We start from the raw sequence: 17,340 nt of genomic DNA, 5'->3' as shown, positions 1-17,340 counted from the left end.
GCAAAAGAACTTATAACCCCCACCCATACTCGGCACTTATCCGGCCCATAATTGAGTATAACACCCCATTTGACATGTACCATTCTAAGCACCTGCAGCAATTAAATAGACCTCAGAGGTTTCTAACAAAAAAGATCAAGGGACTCCAGCATGTGCCTTACACAGACCAACTAAAGTCCCTGTCACTACACTCCGTATCATATAGACTTATTACAGGAAGCTTATGCCTGGCCTACGGTACAATCCAAGACCCAAACTTAATGAACTTGCTGGATATCCGTAAATCAAACAGGATTAGGGCTACCTGTTCCAGGGACCTAAATATAGCCTGTGACTTAAATAGGACATGCTGGAGGGACAGATTTATCTCCTAGCGACTGCCACGTTTTTGGAACAGGCTACCAGTTCATGTGAAATAGAGCACCTCTGACACTGTTCAGGAGGAAACTGGACAAGTGGATGGGCCACCGTAAATTATTACCAGGGATAGAGCCTACAACCCTCTTGGAGATAGGCAATTATCACTAAGTGCAATCTTGGGTATTGACTAGTATTTCTATGGTATTACATTGGGATGAAATGGCTATGCTTAAAATGACCTCCGGATTGATAGCCTAGTAATCTCCTATGATCCTATGAAGTGATACATCAACAAGCAAGAATGGGCATGGTCCTACCTCTTTAAAAGACTAGCTCTTCAGGTCTAGCTGTCCAGTATCGGGTGACTCTTCAGGCTGTGTTTATTCCTTCAGATCAAAACATTGTGGCAGACTCTCTGAGCAGGTCCATAACAGACTCACAAGTGGATGCTTCACAGAGATGTGTTTCTGGACATTGTCCATCAATGGGGTACTCCTCAGGTAGATATTTTTGCCTCCCCTCTGAACAGACAACTTCCTTTCTTTTGCAAAAGAGTCTCATATCCTCTGGCTTGGAAGGTGGATGCCCTATTTTCTTCCTGGAAGGGGATGTTTCTTTATGCCTTCCTTCCTCGTCCTCTCATTCCAAAGGTCTTGCTGAAAGTAGAACAAAAGGCTTCCAAAATCTTATTGGTGACTCCCTTTTGGCCCAGACAGCACTGATTCCCTCTTCTTCTGCATTTATTCAAGGGCAATCATCTCAAGTTGCCCCACAGGGTGGACCTACTCACACAGAACAAGGGGTCTCTCTCATCCATCCCCACTTGTCCACTCTTCAACTGATGCTGTGGGTTATAGGGTTTTGACTCCTTTTAGAACACTTTTTTTCTGAGAACATACTTTGGGTTCTGCAGGAGGCCAGAAAACCCGCTACAAGGAAATCTTATTTGTCCAAATGGAAAAGATTTTCTGTTTGGTGTCTTGCTCGTAATACAGATCCACTTTCTGTGGAAGTTCCTTTGGTTCTTTCTTATTTGTGTGAGTTGCTCAATGCTGGGTTGGCATACTCGTCTGTTAAACCCACCTCTCAGCCATTTCTGCTTGTCTGCCTTTGACTTCTCCTTTGGCTTCTAGATTTGAGGTCAAACAATTCCTTAAAGATATCCTTCATATTAGATCCCCAGGAAGCCTATTCCTCCTTCCTGGGACCTTAATTTTGTCTTGGAAAAATTGACTCAGGCTTCTTTTGAGCCTGCAGCCTCAGCTTCTTTGCAGCATTGTTCTTGGAAGACTGTTCTTCTTTTGGTCCTTACCTCAGCCAGATGGGTGTCTGAGCCACAGGCCCTTATGGCTGTTCCTTTTTTAGTTTTTCATAAGGACAGGGTGTGTCTCCATACTAATCCTTATTTTATGCCCAAGGTGGTTAGTGAGTTGTCTCTTAATCAATCTACTCATCTGCCCACTTTTTTCCCTTCTCCGCAGTTTGCTACTGAGAAGGTTCTTCACACTTTGGATTTGCACAGACAACTCAGATACTATTTAGATAAAACTAAAGCCGTTCGTAAATCTAAACAGCTTTTTGTTTCCTTTCATCCCAGATCTTTGGGTTTGGCTGTTTCTAAGCAAACTATTTCTTCATGGATATCTAAGGCCATTTCCTTTTGTTACTCTTTTCATAGGAAAAGCCTTTTAAGGCTCATTCTACCAGGGCTGTGGCTTCTTCTGGTGCTTTTTTCAAAGAACAGGATACCAGCTCCATCCCTGAAGCAGCTACTTGGACTTCTCTGTATACTTTTACCACGCACTAAAAGTTGAATGTGGTTTCCAGGAGTAGAGCTGGATTTGCCAGGGCTATCCTGCATGGCTTTCTTGAAGACTCTGCTGGACCTTTCTCCTCCCACCTTTCCTCTTGAGCTTTCATGCTCACCCTACTGTAAAGAATACTGCAACAGTGACATAGTAGGACATAGAACAATTGCGTAAAATCTTACCACAACAGTAGATGTCCTTCTGTTCACTGTTGCAGCATTCCCTCCCTCCTCCCCATGTCTTTCTGCTTCTGGATGACCACGTTCTTCTTTTTAGCCTTGGACTGTTGTTCCTCCTGTTTTGTTTTTTTTTCAGTTCTGAGGACGTATGTCACTTTTATGCCCTACACTGTATGCATGGAACATATGTGTGACCTACACTGTCCCTATTACAACCTAAAGGTTTGGTGTACTGGCCGGACGTCAGGCTGCCTTAGGCAAGGGATCCCTACTATAAGGAATAATGCAAAAGTGAAGAGAAGAACACCTACAGTTATGGTAAAATTTTACACAACTGTACTTTCCAGTCACTGTCACTGAATGTGATTTGCTTGAGTGCACTTAGATTACAGCCTTTGTCATAATTTCCATAGCTTTGCATATGGAAAATAATATATATATTGTTTGTTACAGCTACATATAAGTTCTCCGCATCAATAATTTTTGGCAGAGGTTTTACGCCGGATGCCCTTCCTGACGCAACCCTCCCCAATGACATTGTGATATGTAGTGAGAGTAGGGACCAGGTTGAGGAGACCCTGGAGAGGTGGAGATATGCTTTAGAGAGGAGAGGAATGAAGGTCAGCAGGGCTAAAACAGAATATATGTGTGTAAATGAGAGGCAGGGTAGAGGAATGGTGAGGATGCAGGGAGTAGAGTTGGTAAAGGTGGATGAGTTTAAGTACTTGGGATCAACAGTTCAGAGTAATGGTGAGTGTGGAAGAGAGGTGAAGAAGAGAGTACAGGCAGGGTGGAATGGGTGGAGAAGAGTGTCAGGAGTGATTTGTGACAGACGGGTACCAATAAGAGTGAAAGGGAAGGTCTACAAGAGGGTAGTGAGACCAGCTATGTTATATGGGTTGGAGACGGTAGCATTGTCGAAAAGGCAGGAGTCAGAGCTGGATGTGGCAGAGTTAAAGATGTTAAGATTTGCACTGGGTGTGACTAAAATGGACAGGAATAGGAATCAGTATATTAGAGGGTCAGCTCAGGTTGGACAGTTTGGAGACAAAGCAAGAGAGGCGAGACTGCGTTGGTTTGGACATGTGCTGAGGAGGGATGCTGGGTATATTGGGAAAAGGATGCTAAGGATGGAGCTGCCAGGTAAGAGGAAAAGAGGAAGGCCTAAGATGAGGTTTATGGATGTGGTGAGCGAGGACATGCAGGCGGTTGGTGTGAAAGAGCATGATGCAGAGGACAGGAAGAAATGGAAACAGATGATCCACTGTGGCGACCCCTAATGGGAACAGCCGAAAGAAGATGATGATGATGACAGCTACATATAATTTAGATCTGATGCTCTGCCAAGGAAGACAACACTCATTTCATTTAACTTAATAAACCATGATTTAAACAGGCAATTCCAGCCTGAATCCTGTTTTCTTGCTTTTAATAAGACTGTATAGTGATTTATGACACAAATTATACATAAGTTTTAGAAACACAGAAAATGATTATGCTAATGGCTTGGGGACCTTTTTAAGGCTAGCCAAGCAGAATTCTCAGGTGTTATTTGCTGCTTTTACAGAAAGGAAACAGCAATGTTACAGTTTTGTAGCACATCTGTGTCCAATGTCCAGAAGAGACACAGGTGTCATCCAATGGATAAATCTGCAGTTTCCCATCCATTTGTCCAGACTGTGTTTGAAATAGGTCAGTGAAGTACTTTCTTTCATGTGGATGGGAAGCCTGTTCCAGAGCAGTGTAAAACTCTGTGATGTCTCTCTTTCTCTAGCATGTCCTGTTTAGACTGCTGGAAAGGTTACAATCCTTAGAGTGGGTGTTTCTGATACTATCCATTTTTGCAGAAATGCAGCAGGTTCGTCAACAATGGGTCTAAGGAGGCCTTAACATCTACGCAGAAGTCACCCCTTAGCAGTCTACAGGAAACCAAGAACAGGGAGAGTGATTTATGGTGGTTACTATAATTCATGTGCTGGACTCCCTGGATTCTTAAGTTAAGAAATTTCTGTTGGCGCTCAGGATGAAGCATGTGCCTTAGCAGGTACATACCAATGTGTGCATTGTACTTGATGATTGGTCTTACAAGGGACAAGTACATAGGGACAATAGCTTCCCTGGACCTGGACGCAATGCTCTTACTTACAAGTTGTGCTATACAAAATGACTTCCTAATTGTGGTGGACACATGTTGGTCAAAGGGCAGATCACTAGCCAGAAATTCCCCAGATCCCCAACTACTGTTTCTATAGTAAGATGTGGGCTGTCAATGTTGTAGTTGGCAGAGATGGATGACTTCTGAGGGAGATGATTACACACTTTTCTGCATTCAGTTTGGGCCTATGGTTCTTACATCAACCGTTCATTTGTATGAGGCCCTCCTGGAGGAAGTTTGTGTCTGTGGGGGATTCTATTGACTTCCCCAAGCTTGCAGTCATCCTCAAACTTGGCCAACCACAAGCCATTTTTATTGGTCTGGACATCTGAGAAGTAAACGCCAAACAGGAGTGCCCCCAGTGCTGATCCTCATGAAACTCCTACTTGTGATTGGCCTATAGTAGAGATGGTGTTGCCCATTCTTACCTCTTGCATTCTCTGTGAAAACCAGGTGGCTACCCAGTGGGTGGCATATGGGTTTGTTTGTATTTTTTGTAACTTTTTGTCTCTACCCGAGTAGGGAATAGCAACGAATATTTTGGCCAAGTCCAAGTAGGCCATATGAACTGATTCTCCTTCCATGGCCTATGTGATCTTCTAAAAGAAGTTCACTAAGTACAGCAGGCATGACCTCCCCTTGATAAACACAAACTGACTAGAGTCCAGTATTTGAAGATTTATTATGTTTTTGTATATGACATCAATGACAATATTTTTCTATGGCTTTAGAGATTAGACTGGTCAGATTAATGGGTCTATAGTTTCCTGGGTCAGTAGGCAGCCACCCTGAAGCATTAAAATGACAGTTGCCATCTTCCAGGCCGTGGGCACAAACTCCGTCTCAAGACTGAGATCAAACAGCTTTATGAGGAGGGGACAAATCCTGTTTCAAGCCATTAGGAGGCACCCTGGTAAGTTATTAGGATCCACAGATGCTGTGCTCTTTGTCTTGGAGTGAGTTTTTGCTACACGTTCTCTGGTGATGTGGATTTTGTTATTTCTGCAGTGACAACCAGGGGGTGGGGGTGGTGGACTGAAGTTTGTGCTGAATTTATCCGGCGGTAGGTTTGCAATGTTATCTGGTATGGCTAATGTGTTACCATTTACCACCAGTTCAGCACACTGCTGCGTATTTCCTTTCAGCTTCCCAACATAGCCGAAGAACACATTATGGTTATCTTTAGACTGGAAGGCCTATATTTAACTCACATTTGTCTTTAGTGGTTTTGACCTGACTCCTTATCTGCTTGTTGAGGTTTACAGTTGTGCTTTGGTTATGTTTACTGTGTTTAGTCATGATTTTGTTCCTCTTACTGTACAGCTTACTTATGGCTGGGGTCCACCAAGGTGATTTCTTTACAGAGATTTTGTTTTGCTTCTTTCGAGTGGGAACAGCCACCTCTATACAGTGGTTGGAGTGGTGAGGGAATGCCTGGGAAACCAATTCAGCATACATTCCATCCATCTATCCCCAACCCTTTTCCCCATTTTTAAACATGAGGTTGGGCTGTCACTTTAACAATGGCAATCATCTAAAGCCAAGGTTCACACCACCGGGTGGCTAGCACTGCTGTGCAATTCAACATAGGCAGCTGAATTTTCTTAGTTAGGGTGAGGTAAACATTTTGAAAATATATCACTCAATAGCAGGTAGTTTGTTTTTGAATAATTCTGAACATTCTAAATTTGAAGGTGTCCCTGTTCAAATATAATTTTCCACTTTCTCATCTGACCTTACTAGAGAGGATGATACATGGGGGTACCAAAAATGACAGGTTTGAACTAAGGAGTTTTTTTCCCCTTGCAGGTGTTTTTAACTAGTTGTTCCAGGATGTTCATGTTAATGAAGCTGAGGAATTGCTAGGCCTGCCTGTTTGAGGATGTGTATTTTTCCCAGTTTATCAATGGACAGTTGAGGTTTCCCACCATTACCATGCTAGGTCCTATGCTTACAGACTCAAATTTGTTTAGGTATCTTATATGAGTGTCCTGGATAATGGAGGGGAGCTATGGTTAGTGATGATAAGATAAAGGGTTTTCCCTGTGTTGGTAAGGATGTAGAGAATTTCTAGCTCATCATTCTGCTTTACCAGTCTGGAGATGTAGTTATGTTTGATACAGGTTAATACACCACCACCACCTTGTTTCCCTTCCTGAGTGGCACCTGGTCTAAAGCTGTGAAAGTCATTATAGCCATGTCTCAGTTACCACACATGTCTATGGCCTCCAGGATAAGGAGAGCTTGTAGAGAGTTGAGTTTCTTGGTCAGACTTACAGCATTTAGCAGCAGTAGTCTCACTTTGGTTTGAATAGGTATGGCTATGTAGGTTTAGTAGGTTGACATTACTTCAAAAAGGCACTATGGGGTAGAAAATGTTTTGCCCATATTCAAAAGCTGGAAAGGTGAGGTGCAGGCTGTCCCTGGCAAAGCAGTGCTACCTGTATACCACCTCCTTCCAAGCTGACTGATACTTCAACCCTTTACAACGACACCAATGACTAGGCCAGTTGCTAAAGTCAACCATTTTCGGCTGATATTTTGCCATTATCCCTGGTGATCATATAATATTGGTCAATGCTGGACTCATACCTGCCTGAGACACAGAATCTGAGTGTGCTATCATGTCTCTCCATGTAGTCCAGGAATGTACAGCTCAGATCATTTATACAAAACATGTACTATGCCCGAGTCATATTGGTACCTGTTGTACAATGACCTAAGTGCATGGGTGACCTGGTGAATCCTGGTGCCTGACAAGCAGCTAACAGTCACTCATTCCTTGCACAATGTGGTGAGGGTTATGTCTGTGTGTCTGACTATGAAGTCACTTATGACTAGTATTTTTGATCTACAAGGTTGCCTGCACAGTGGGCTTTGTTCCTGCTGCATGCTGACTCCTATTCTTAAGTCTGTTGCAGATTTTGTACTGATGTTATTTCTAAATATTTTGAAGTGATGCTAAGGGGGAATACTACCTGTCTAGCATTTTGCAGGCCTTAGTCTTTGTAGTTTTGGTAGATCTGTACTTAATACTTCAGCATAAGATTTAGTATGAGTATTGCATGAGTTTGGGATTGAAGTATGAACTGTCTTACTGCACATAATCTTATTTCTCATACTGTATGTGTGAGAGGTATTTGCTTCTTGTGTTAATAGATACAGACATTTCTCACCCTGTGTTGTGTTGTTTTATCAGCAGGTAGTTATAAGTCAGCATAAGGCAATTCTTACATTGACTCAATATACCATCTTGATCAATCTGACTACAGAAATTATGGGGAACTGCTGATCCATGGCTTAATCAGGATAGCATGACAAATGGGGTTTAAACTAGTCTGGCTTGGAACTGGGCGGGGCAGTTGACTGCTGAGGGCAGGAGTGGTGGAAATGATGCTAGAGATCTGGATTGGAGCTAGCAGACATTTGATGGAATTATATGGGCAAACAGTCATATAGATTGCTGAGGATGAGGGATAATGTCTTTTATGGTAAAAAAAGCTCTTGCTCTCAGACAACCCACTAAAGAGAGAGTCTAACGGCTGCTGTGTGCTTCCCTTTTTCATCAAAAAATTGTTATGACAGCATTTGTATCAGCTCAGGTAATCTCTCAGTATTTGCAGCTCACCACACAGTTGAGTGTCTTGATTCCAAGACACTGAACAAATGCAAATATTTGCAAGTAATACTAAGGAAGCTAATATAATTACCAATCAGAAAAATTAAAAAATGAATATATTAAGGGGCTGATAAGTCTGCCTATCTGTGGATAATATAATTTAAAAATCTTGAGAGACTTGTAACAGAAATCTGAAACTTTCAGTACAGCTATTGTGAAACTAAAGAAAATAATAATTCATCAGTAATGACTCTGCTGTGGTATCACTGCAAAAATAAGTATTTTGCACTGGCTGATGCTGTAGTCTCTCCAACAAAAATCACACATTCAGGAATCATTTGGCTAATACTGAGTCTTTACTACTGAATTTATTTCCAAAATTTTGCTTCCTTGTATTGTGGCTAAATCATCTTTTTTTAAGTCCTTCCAAGAATATCAGCATGCAATAAAATTATAGTTTAGCCTTACAGAATGCAGAAGTAAATGCAACATATACATTTTTGTAATACAGTTGGCAGGACTGTTCCATGCTTATTACTCGATGTGCTCACAAGCAGTTTATATCTAATTGTTGTTAGCAGCCTGTCACGGAGGAGGTTCACACACAAAAAGATTATGTTAACCACAGCACCAGTACTATGACATCATGATACTGCATTATGGCAGTTAAAGTAGCTGGTATTTCTATCTACTTATGTTTGTACAAAAACTCCTTATGTGTATATTTATGCATCTGTGGGTGTGGGTCTGTATGTGTGTGTCTCTCTCTCTCTCTCTATATATATATATATATATATATATTTTTTTTTTTTTTCACATATGAATATTTTCTCAGTCATGATCATGCAGAAACCTCAAACCATACAAGATATATTTCTGCAGAATAAAACCTACAAATATTGAAAAAAAAAACTGAAACTAAACTCACTGAAAAGGGAAATTAAAGGCATTCTTCTCATGATCAGGGAATACAAAAGAAAAGAAAACCTAAGTACACAAAGATGCAATTTGAATAGTTATACTGTTAGGGAAAAGGTTTTTAGTAAGGTAATGTATAGGGCTGGCATTGTGGTCACAGAGAGTTAGGGATAAATTAAGTGTTAGTACACATGAGTAAGTATGAGTATTTAGAGGAAAGCTTCATGTTACCTTATGAAAAACCCTTCCCTAAAAGTATTACTGTTCAGACAACTTTTGTCTGTATACTGCAAGGCTTTAGGTCAAGCAATTGCAAAAGAAAAACTTTTTTATTTGCAATACCTCTGTTTTTCAATAAGAATGTTATTGATGTGTTGGCACTGATATACTCTCAATGCTTTTACAGATATCAGTGAAATGTCTTACAATTACATACGTGACTATATACGTGTATGTTTATATATATATATATGTTGTTTGTCTTTCGGCTTTTCCCGGTTAGGGGTCGCCACATCGGAACCCCGGTCCGCTAATGATTGGCAGTAGATTTTCACGAACGCCGAGGTGCCAGCTCGACGTTCAACCTTCAACGAAGGCACGCCCATTTACGCATGTCTTTTGAACGCCCACCCAACCGCGGGGAGGACATGCAGACTCCACACAGAAGGCACTCCCTGCACTCCAGCCGAGTATCGAATGGGAGAACCTCTTGCTGTGAGGCAACAACGCTACTGCTGCACCACCGTGGAAGGTACATATGTTTATATATATATATATAGAGAGAGAGAGATGTACATCTGCTTCACACAGACAGATTGACACAGACTGCAGCAGATAGTACTGTTAAGGTGACTGCATTACAAAAATTACTTGTAAGGATATCATACAGCCTATTACGTATGTACAGTAATGATCGCTCATATTGCAATACTGCTATAGTTACAAGCAACATTTCTGCCCACTTGCTATCTGCTTTCAAGCCTGTATGTAGGCTGACAAGTCTAGTTTTGTTTGAACCAAGTAGCACAGTACTCCTGACCTCACCCATATAACAGTAAAACAAGCCTTATTTTTACATTTCTAAATCTTAACTGTGTCTTCTCCATGATGTCTATCCAAACTGGACTGGTTTTCAGGATAACTTTTTACACCATCCCTAATCTGTTATTTCGTTCGTCTGTTTGTTTCATTTAGTTCTGCTGTGTGATAAACCTCTGCTGCTGTGCGATGTACTGACTTCACTGACAGTACTAAATGTCTGAAGTAAAAGAATCAAGTAACTAACCGGTAGAGTTTGTGCTAATGCTCCTTCTGTTTTACAAATGTCAAAGTACAGTTGTGTACACATCATAAATGTAATGTTCAAGTGTGTTCACTGTTGCAGTTATCACCTGTGGGTTATCCCTGCTGTGGTAGCCCTTGGTCGGCCTGAATACCAGAGTCACTGTTTTTGTGCGCCGGCTGCAGTCACCTGTAGTTTGACATCAGGTTGCCAGTGCTATAAATAAAGAAAGGCAGCCAACGTCATTACATCAATTTTTTTTGCCCTAACCCATCAGAAGCACAAGGGAAAAGAGAGAGAAGTGGTCCTGCTGACTAATGGCCACCTTGGGAAGCTTGTGTCCCCCTAGGGGAAGATGTTAAGTGGGGGATGGAGGGAGGGAAACCAAGACTGCAACAGTGAATACACTCGAACATCTACATTTAGGGTAAGTGTACACAACTGTACTATGTTCTTCGTGTTTCACAGTTGCAGTCATCATCTGTGGGAGGATTCCCAAAGCTGAGGAAAAGGGTGGAAGGATAGGTTGAGTTCTAGGTATGGGACAGGAGGCCCTGCAGAACTGCAGAGGCAAACCCTGCCCTAGACTTAGAAAAGAGGGGTAGGTGGTAATGCTTTGTAAAGGTATGGACAGAGGTTCGGGTGGCCGCTGCCAAGATGTCTCTGGTAGATACTCCTCTGAGGAAGGCAGTGGAAGTGGAGGTTGCCCTAGTGGAGTGGGTACGGATAGACTTAGGGATGGGTTTCCCATGTAGTCTGTAGCAAAAATGGATACAGTGTGAAATCCACTTGGAAATGGTTTGTTTGGAGATGGGCTTCCCCTCTGCCCCTGAGGCAAAGCTTACAAGAAGCTGGTCTGTTTATCTGAGTGACTTAGTACGGTCCAGATAGTATCTGAGTTGTCTGTGCACATCTAGTGAGTGCAGAATTCTTTTCCCCTTGTTTTGAGGGTTGGGAAAGAAGGTGGAAAGGTGTATGGCCTGGTTAAGAGTCACATCAGATACCACCTTGGGCATAAAGGAGGGGGTTAGTCCTCAGGGAGAGACTGCCTGCATGGAAAATTATGAAGGGCTCGACAGCCATGAGAGCTTGAAGTTCTGAGACCCTTCTGGCTGAGGTGATATCTAGTAGGAATGCAGTCTTCCAAGAGAGGTATTTCAATTCTGCTGAAGCGGCATGTTCGAAAGGAGGTAAGGTTAGTTCTTCTAACACATAATTCAGGTCCCAGGGTGGCACTGAAGGCCTTCTGGAAGGCCTGATATTAGAAGCCCCTCTGAGGAATTGCTTAATCAAAGGATGAGAGAAGAGGGGTGGGTCTGAATCATAATGGGCAGAGATGGCTGAGGCATGGATTTTAATAGAGGAGAAAGACAGGCCCCTATTGAGCAACTCTGCTAGGTAATCTAGGATGAGAGGGGTGGAAAGTTGGGAGGTACTGCCCTCTTTTGATTGTTTCCAGGAGCAGTATCTTTTCCATTTTCCTGCATAGGCTTTTCTTGTGCTGGGTCTTCTGGCCTCTGTGATGATGTCCAGGACCTGTTTGCTTAACAGCGTCTCCTTGTTAGCTTTTACTGTATAAGCCATGCTGAGAGTTTGAGAGTCTGTAGGTCTGGGAGCAGTACCTTCCCCTTCTCCTGGGTCAAGAGGTCTGACATCAGGGGAAGCAGCTTTGGTAGCTGTAAGGTCAGACTGCGTAATAAGGGGTACCAATGCTGTCTGGGCCAATCTGGAGCAATGAGGATGGCCTTTGGCCTCTCCTCTCATTTTGATCAGAACCTTGGGAATAAGGGGAAGAGGAGGGTATGCATACACAAAGAGGAAGCTCCAGGGGAAGGTCAAGGCATCCACCTTCTATGCTAGGCGGTGATACTCCCTGGTACAGAACTTGTGCAGCTGGAGGTTGAGGTGCGAGGCAAAGAGGTCTACTTCTGGGGTTCCCACTCCTGGGTGATTTACAGAAAGACTTCTCTGTGGAGCTGCCATTCATGGGGGTCCAGTAAGTTTCTGCTTAGGTGGCCCGTCAGGGTGTTGTTGATCCCTAGGTAAGTACTGGGAAATTAGGTGTAGCCCCATGGAGGTGGCTGTAAGCCAGAGACTCATGGCTAACCTGCACAGGGGGTAAGATTGGGTGCCCCCTGCTTGTTGATGTACCACATAACTGTGGTCTTGTCTGTTTTATTAAGGAGTACCCTTGGCCTGAGATGGGGTTGGAAGAAAGTCACAGCCTTTTGCACTGCCATAATTTCTTTCTGATTGATGTGCAAGTGAAGTTGTTGGGCATTCCAAAGGCCTTGGGTACACCTGCCTGCTAGGTGAGTGCCCCAAACAATGTCTGAGGTGTCGGTGGTGATGGTCTGGTCAGAAGGGCGGAGGATGAAGGGAAGACCCTGGTTTATGGCACAGGCCTCTGCCCACCAGAGAAATTCAGCCCTTATACAAGGGATCAGAGGGAGAGTGGTCTCTAGGGACTGAGAGTGCTGACACTAAAGGTTCTTTAAGTACCAGTGAAGTTTTCTCATGTGAAGCTTGGTGAGAGGGATAAGAAGGATGCAAGATGCCATGTATCCCAGGGCTTGCAGGAACTTCCTTGCAGTGAAGTGGCTTCTGGAAGTCAGCTGGGTGAAGTAGGCAGGCGGGAAGCTCTGCTTTTCTAGAGATAGGAAGGCCATTTGGGTTGCTGTGTCTAGCACATCTCCCAGGAAAACAATTTTTCTGGTGGGGTTTTGCTTTGATTTTTTCTCGTTGATGGTGAACCCTAGGGAAGTTAGGAGTGATTTGACAAAGAGAAGGTCCTGGAGCAACTTTTCTTTGCACTCTGCCTGAATGAGGCAATCGTCCAGATAAGGGTAAATCTGTACATTTCTCTGTCTGCAGAATGTTATAGCTGGGGCCAAGCATTTGGTGAATACTGTACGAGCAGTAGATAAGTCAAAGGGCAGTGCAGAGAACTGAAAGTGTTGATAGCCTGCTCTGAAGCGCAGGAATTTTCTGCACTATTCCCTGATGGGGATGTGGAAGTAAGCATCTTTTAGGTCTAATGTCACAAGCCGGGCATTTTGTGTGAGCATAGGCAGGAGCTGCTGCAAGGTAAGCATTTTGAATCTGGGCACTAGCAAGGAGGTGTTCAGTTTGGATAGATCCAGGATGGGGCGCCAAGTGCCCTATTTTCTTGGAACAAGGAATAGTCTGGAGTAAAAACCTTTTCCTGTTTGATCTGGAGGGACAGGTTCTACTGCCCCCTGGGATATTAGAATTTGGACCTGATTCAATGCCTCTGCCTACTGGTTTGGGGGAAGATATGGGTACCCTCTTGGAATAGGGAGTTCGCTGAAGGAGAATGTGTATCCCTGAGAAATGATTTTTAAGACCCATTGGTCCTTGGTTATAGAGACCCAATTGTCTGTGAAGAGGGTGAGCCTTCCTCCTAGTTTTTGATGAGTGAAAGCAGAGCAGAGGGGGGGAGGGAGAGTCATCGTGCGTGCTTGCCATAAAAGCTTGGCTTAGAACTCCCTGCCTTAGAGACGGAAGTGGTCCATTGTTTGCTTCTTTGCTGGCCCTAGGATAGAGGCCTGGATGGCCTGTCCCTGTGGGACTTACCTTGGCCCTGTCAGCTAGGTGCAGGGAAGACCCATTGCTTAGAGGGAAAGTTCCTGCTGAATCCTGGAGGTTGAAGTTGAAAGAAATCTTTTACTGTTTGCATAGATTTTGCTTTGTCTTCCATCTTTTTAAGTACCTCTTCTCCTTTTCCCCCAAACAGGTGTTCCTTATCTAGGGGTGCATCAATAAGTTTAGACATGACATGATCAGGGAGAGGTTGCTCCTTCAGCCATGCATGTCTTCTAATAACAGATCCTGTCACTGCTGCCCTGCTAGAGGCTTCTAGGCCGTCATATCCACACTGTAATGAGTGCTTGGCCACTTGACAGGAAGAGTGTAGTAATTCTGACAGCTCTTTTGAGTTGGCACCATCAGGAGAGGTAGCAATCTTCTGTTTTAATTGTTCCAAAGTGTGTTGTTGATATTTTAACATATGGAACTGACAACTGAGTGCTCTGATAGCTAAGGTTGCAGAGGTGCATACTTTTTTACCCCATCTGTCCTGAGCTCTGGAGTCCTTGTCTGACGGAAGAGGATTCTTAGCAGAACTAGTCTTAGCTCCTTTGGGTCCCTGTGTAATGATCTCAGGGCCTACAGCAGGATTCCTGTACAGGTATTTGTGAGAATCCGGTATTCTGTAGTACCTGTCCGGTTTAGTTGGGGCAGGAGGCAGGGCATCAGGGGTTAAGCTGGATTCATGGAAAACATCATCCACCACTTCCAGAATAAGTGGGATGGCCAGGGGTCTGTGCTGTGGCAGGTCCAGAAACTCTAAGTCATTTCTTTGACTGTAGGAAGTCTTGTGATTCCCATTGAAAAGGTTCCCTGAGGGAGTGAAGGGTTTCCTGAAAGGAGAGGTCCTCTGGAGGGGAGGCAGAAGGGATGCATTCCTCTGCATCTGAATCCTCATAAACAGTTAAGAGATGCTGTTCCTCTTCAAAATCAGAATAATCAGATTTCTCAGACTCTTGGTCTGTCATAATTTCTGGAGAAGGATGCCTTTTCCTTTTAGGAGTGGGGGCCTGAGAAGCTCGGATAAGGGAGATGAGATCCTCTGCCATTTTAAGCATTTGAGTTTGGGGTGGGGGAGCAGTAGCAAGATGGTGGCTAGAAGCAGATTTCCTAGGAGTGGCCTGGCTTCTAGGCCTGAGAAAATCCGTCGGTCTCTGAGTAGTGGTAGTCAGGACGCAAAGACGTTGTTTTTTGTCTGGAATCGGTAGTGCGAAAAGCCTCCTCAGAAGCCGGTGCCTGTGTTGCGCTTCCGGACCCAATCGAGGCAGAGACAGCAAAGGCTTGGAAGACGAAGAGGATTTCTGCAGCATACCAGACTCCGAAAGGGTCTCGGCAGAGGCCTGAGTAGAAAGCGAGTCAGGAATCAGAGGCTGTGAAAGCGCCTCACTGAATTCCGGAGAACTGACGACTTGCTTAGCGGAAGCGTCATCGGAAGGCTTAGCCTTGTGCGGCCTGTCTCTATCTTTATCTCTACGTTTTTTCGGAATGTCGACAGACTGTTGGCTGACGGATGCCATATTGGAATTCAAAATAATTGTCTACAAAAAGAGTTCTGTGGCGAATGGTTCTCGCATTAAAAAGGGCACAGAACCGGCAACAAGGGACATCATGGTCTGGGCCTAAACAACTGATGCAGTAAGAATGAACGTCTCAGTGTGGGATCTGCTTTCCACAGGTAAGACAATTGTTAACTTTTTCAGACATCAGTTAGAGTAAGAAAAAAAAGAGCCCCAACGGGGTACTTAGCTTTAGACATTTTCAGCTGAAATTCAACTTCTGGTAGTGACCGATCGGCACTCGTGCGAACTGCTTCTGCTATGGGCTCCATGGCAAGAAAGACTGATGTAATAACGTCAACTGCTTTGCTTTATAGCACTGACGACCTGACGTCAGACTACAGGCGACGGCAGCAGGCGCACAAAAACATTGACTCTGGTATTTGGGCCGACTGAGGGCTACCATAGCAGGGATAACCCACAAATGATGACTGCAACCGTGAAACACAAAGAACATCATCACATTACTGCTACTGGCTGTTTATGATACTGTCTGTGTAAAACTATAAGCCAATGAAGGTATTTGGAAACATTCACTGTGTTGTAGCGCAACTTTGTCAGAGAGGTATTATTGTAATGTGGCCAACAGCTGCTTTGCTATGTACCCGTACGGGCATGATGCTGGTATTTTATGAAAAGGACTAAATAGTAAATAGGTGATGCTTTTTTAAAGGCAGCAGTCACCCACAGGAACTGCAGGGAGAATGCTACGTTATTATAATTATATAAGCAATGTAACCAGAAAAGTCACAAAACGTACATGAGGCTATGTGCATTCACATGTGCAATGAAATGCACCATAGCTGCAACCTGGACACTGTCATCAAGCCACAGACAGCTAGCCCAGCAAACTGTCAAGACATTTCATCATATAAATGGAAAATAAGAGAGTAATAAGAAAGGTAGAAAACAGAGACTAGCAAGCACAGGAATAAACACAAGGGTAACCATGAAGAATGATAGATGGGGACAAAGACGTAAATTTCTTTGTTACAGCTCTGAATGTGCACATATTACGAAAAAGAGTTAAGTTGGGACGGCAATGGGGAAATGGTGTGGGACAGAGATGGGGGGGTGTAGCGAAGATAACAGTTCAGACAAGCAGACATAATGCAAACAAAGACAGAGGTGGACTTTCACAAGGTATGGACAACAGTGGAGGGATGCAGACATACAGAGGAAAGGCATCTGGCATTGGGGAGGTCTGGACTACAAACAAGCTATGAGGATTGAAACATAAGAGATGGGAACTCAAGGAAGTTGATAGGGTAGTGTACAGGCAGCCTGCCTGACCAGGCCAGAAAAGAGACATTAGTCACCTTTATGGCTGATGTGATGTCAGGCTCTCCCTGTGATGATCAAATGGCAGGGGCTGGATGGTCACATAGCTCTACCAGCCATACCAGTAGGCACTCCATAGTGCCAATGTGGGTGCCCAACTTCCTGCATACCTTGGATGCAACCAGCCTCCACATCTGATGGCAGGTGGTTACCAGGGGAACCACTACTAAGCCATTGTCAGAAGAGGAGTCTTGTCTACCTTTCCTGAGAATTGACCGCACTACAGGGGTGGGGTCATTTCTCTGACCTGAGGGGGGGCCTGAAGACTGAGGCAGACCCAGTACCAGACATGCCTACCAGCGAAGACCCAGATGGCTTCCAACATTCCTCATTCTGTATCACAAATGGTCCTACACAGAGATGAAAAAAAAACACAAGGAAAAAATAAAATATATTAGTACACATCTATGTGAAATCACAAAACTGGAACTGGACAGTGCAATCATAGACATAGTTTACAAAAACTACCACTAGAAGAATGGGTCAGCCCTCCTGAGTCAGGCTTCCATGTTG

This window comes from Protopterus annectens, chromosome 9.part0 (assembly GCF_019279795.1).
Source record: "Protopterus annectens isolate FY-2018-M chromosome 9.part0, PAN1.0, whole genome shotgun sequence".
Classification (NCBI taxonomy): Eukaryota; Metazoa; Chordata; order Ceratodontiformes; family Protopteridae; genus Protopterus; species Protopterus annectens.
This window is presented reverse-complemented; position numbering follows the sequence as displayed.